Here is a 2924-nt window from a genome sequence, read left to right as displayed (position 1 = left end):
TCCCACATCTGTAAATTTCCCTTTGAGAAATTGTGATTCCCTCTCTTCAGTAAAGAATGATATCAGTAGGAGGGAGCCCTGAGGAGGAGATCTCAGAGGAGGAGTACACATTGGCACAGGAGACAGACATCCAGGCTGCTCTTCCAGAGATCTCCTTCTCAAGGACAGTTAAGTCCCTCCTCACCAACAAGTCCCTCTCCAGAGCTTCTGTGCTACTATTCTCCACACTGACAGGACCCTGCTCCTTGGTTGGACCACTCCGGGCCAGCATGTGAAAAGCACCCCAGAGTACAGTCCACGGCAAACTTCAAAGGATGGCTGGATCGAAGACTCTCTAGAGCAGGGTTCTCCGAAGCTTTTGATCGCATACTTCATTATTAAAACATGATTACACTTGGGGAACTCAAAAGATCCCCAAGTTGGAAAAAAAAATGATTAAGCATGTGTGCTTCTAATAGACATATGGTTACTATTTATTTAATATATGCATATAATTTTTGCTAGCATAAAACATATACAAAAATTGAAATCTTAAAAGGACAAACTAAAAATAAATAGAGAGATGCAGCTGGCAGAGGCGTAGTGTGGGCACATACAACTGTCCCACGTGAGGCTCATGGTAGATGAGGCCCTAGTAGATGAGCCATGGGCCCAGGTAGATGAGGAGCCTGGCTAGCCGGGCCATGCTGCTGGAGGTGCAGGGTGCACCCACTCATGGTACTAGGGCTGGCATGCCAAGTGCACTGCAGTCGTCCACCAAGTGCTTCCTGGTGTCCCTGATGTGGCCATGGGGCTATTCACCTTCCCCTTTCCCATCATCATCAGCCTGGGTTCTGCACTGACTTCCACAGCCACCTCTTCCTTGCCTGCTTCATGCCTGTGCTCACACAGAGCTCCATCTTTAGCCTCCTGTCCACGGCCATCAACAGGTACCTGGCCAGCCACAGTTAGCTCAGGCATAAAAGTTTAGTCACTGGGACCCAAACAAGAGGGGTTACTGCTGTCCTCTGGGTCCTTACCTTTGGCATTGGACTGACCTCATTCCTGGAGTGGAACAGTAAAGATACTACGTCCAACAACTGCAAGGAGCCCTGGGATGGAACCATGAATGAAAGCTGCTGCCTTGTGAAGTGTCTCTTTTAGAATGCAGTACACATGAGTTACATGGTATATTTCAGTTTTGGGGGTGGGGGGTAAGTCCTGCCCCCACTGCTCATAATGTGGCTGATCTCCATCAAGTTCTTCACAGTGACCTGCAGGCAGCTTTAGTACATGGAGCTGATGGACCACTCAAGGACCACCCTCCAGCGGGAGATCCACACAGCCAAGTTGCTGGCTGTGATGGTGGGGATGTTTGCTCTGTGCTCGTTACCAGTGTGCACCATGGACTGTGTCACTCTTTTTCAGCTAGCTCAGGCTAAAGATAAGCCCAAGTGGGCAAGGAAGATGACCATTCTCCTGTCATATGAAAATTTGGTTGTCAATCCCATTGTCTATGACCACTGGAACAGAGACTCCTGCTATACTTTTCATAAAATTATTTACAGATATGTTCACTGCTGGACTGATCTCAAGAATGGGAATGAGAAGGTCAGGGCATAGCCTGTTCTCAGTGTGGCCTGTGAACCAGCCTCTGGCCTCTTCGAGGAGAAGACATAAATACATAATAAACAATGGGACAGGACATGACCGGCTTATTCTCATTGTGAAAGGTAGCTATACCTCCCGAGCACATGGGCTACCTCTTTTGAGCACTCCCCTGGAGCTACCATATATCTAGCTAATATATACCTGTTATTAGTAGGCTCCAAAGGTTGACAAATATATTTATGGTTCTATTTGACTGCTCTTACTGTGTTGATGATGTTGACAGCTTGAATGGATTCTAAAAGCATGTTTTGTTTTAGAGTCTGCCTCCTTTATGGTAGAAAATGACAAACTATTTTACTGTGAAACACTGTGAACTATTATAACACAAATATGTTTTAAATTAGAGGCAATGAAACAATAAAAGTTGCCTGTACTAAAAATGTATATTTGTTCCTAAGAAGGCAGCCAGGAAAATTAAAAGTATAATTCTTCATTCAAGAAACTGCCATATTAATTTGAGGAAATGATAGTCTCCTAAGTTCTTAAGTAGAATTGTCATCACATAATAATTTTAAGCTCCGTTCTTTTCCATACACAGAAAACTACCCGAGGGGAAGAAATTGGAAGAATGAGATCCCTCTTCTACCAAATTCCCCTTTCTAGAGCTAGGGAGTGAATTTCGCTTCTCTCCAGAGTTCAAGTTTGGCGAAGTTCTTGGAACCTAAAACATGAACATTTCACTAAGTAAAATTATATAACTATGTGTGCGTATTAGGTGAAGTAAAATAAAACATTTTAAAATTAAATTAAATAGAAATTCCAATATTCTGCCCATCCTAGTGGTTCTCCTGCATGTCCCCCTTTGGAGGCTATGGCTCTAAAGTTGTATTAGAGAAAGAAGTCAGCATATGTTATGCTTTTAACTAGTCCTTTGGGACGTGAGTTATGGGACAAACGTTCCCTTGGCTTAGGGTGAGCTCCAATAAGTCAGATACAGAAAGAAAAATATTGCATTATCTCACTTTAAAAAAAAAGAAAAACTTGAATATATAGAAACAGAGAGTAGAAAGGTGGTTGGGGTAGAGGGATGATGGGGAGATAGAGGTCAAAGGGCACAAAGTTTCAGTTATGTAAAATAAATAAGCCTAGAGATCTAATGTACAATATAGGGGCAGCAAAACTCCACCTCTCTTCTCAGAGGGTCCTGGCTGAGCCCAAGAATTAAGCTGACATAAGACAGATTAACAGAAGACAAGCAAACAAATTTATTTAATAGAAATTTTACATGGCACAGGAGAACCTCATAAGGAAATAAAGACCCAAAGAAGCAGTTA

At 43.1% G+C, this 2924-nt stretch overlaps 1 pseudogene; it reads left to right on the top strand.

Moving 5' to 3' along the window:
• Nucleotides 1-662: 662 nt before the first annotated feature.
• On the top strand, nt 663-1646 carry LOC108539532 (adenosine receptor A2b pseudogene; annotated as a pseudogene).
• Nucleotides 1647-2924: the final 1278 nt, after the last annotated feature.

Source organism: Rhinopithecus bieti, unplaced genomic scaffold (genome assembly GCF_001698545.2).
Source record: "Rhinopithecus bieti isolate Rb0 unplaced genomic scaffold, ASM169854v2 scaffold_15813, whole genome shotgun sequence".
Lineage (NCBI taxonomy): Eukaryota > Metazoa > Chordata > Mammalia > Primates > Cercopithecidae > Rhinopithecus > Rhinopithecus bieti.
This window is presented reverse-complemented; position numbering and strand designations above follow the sequence as displayed.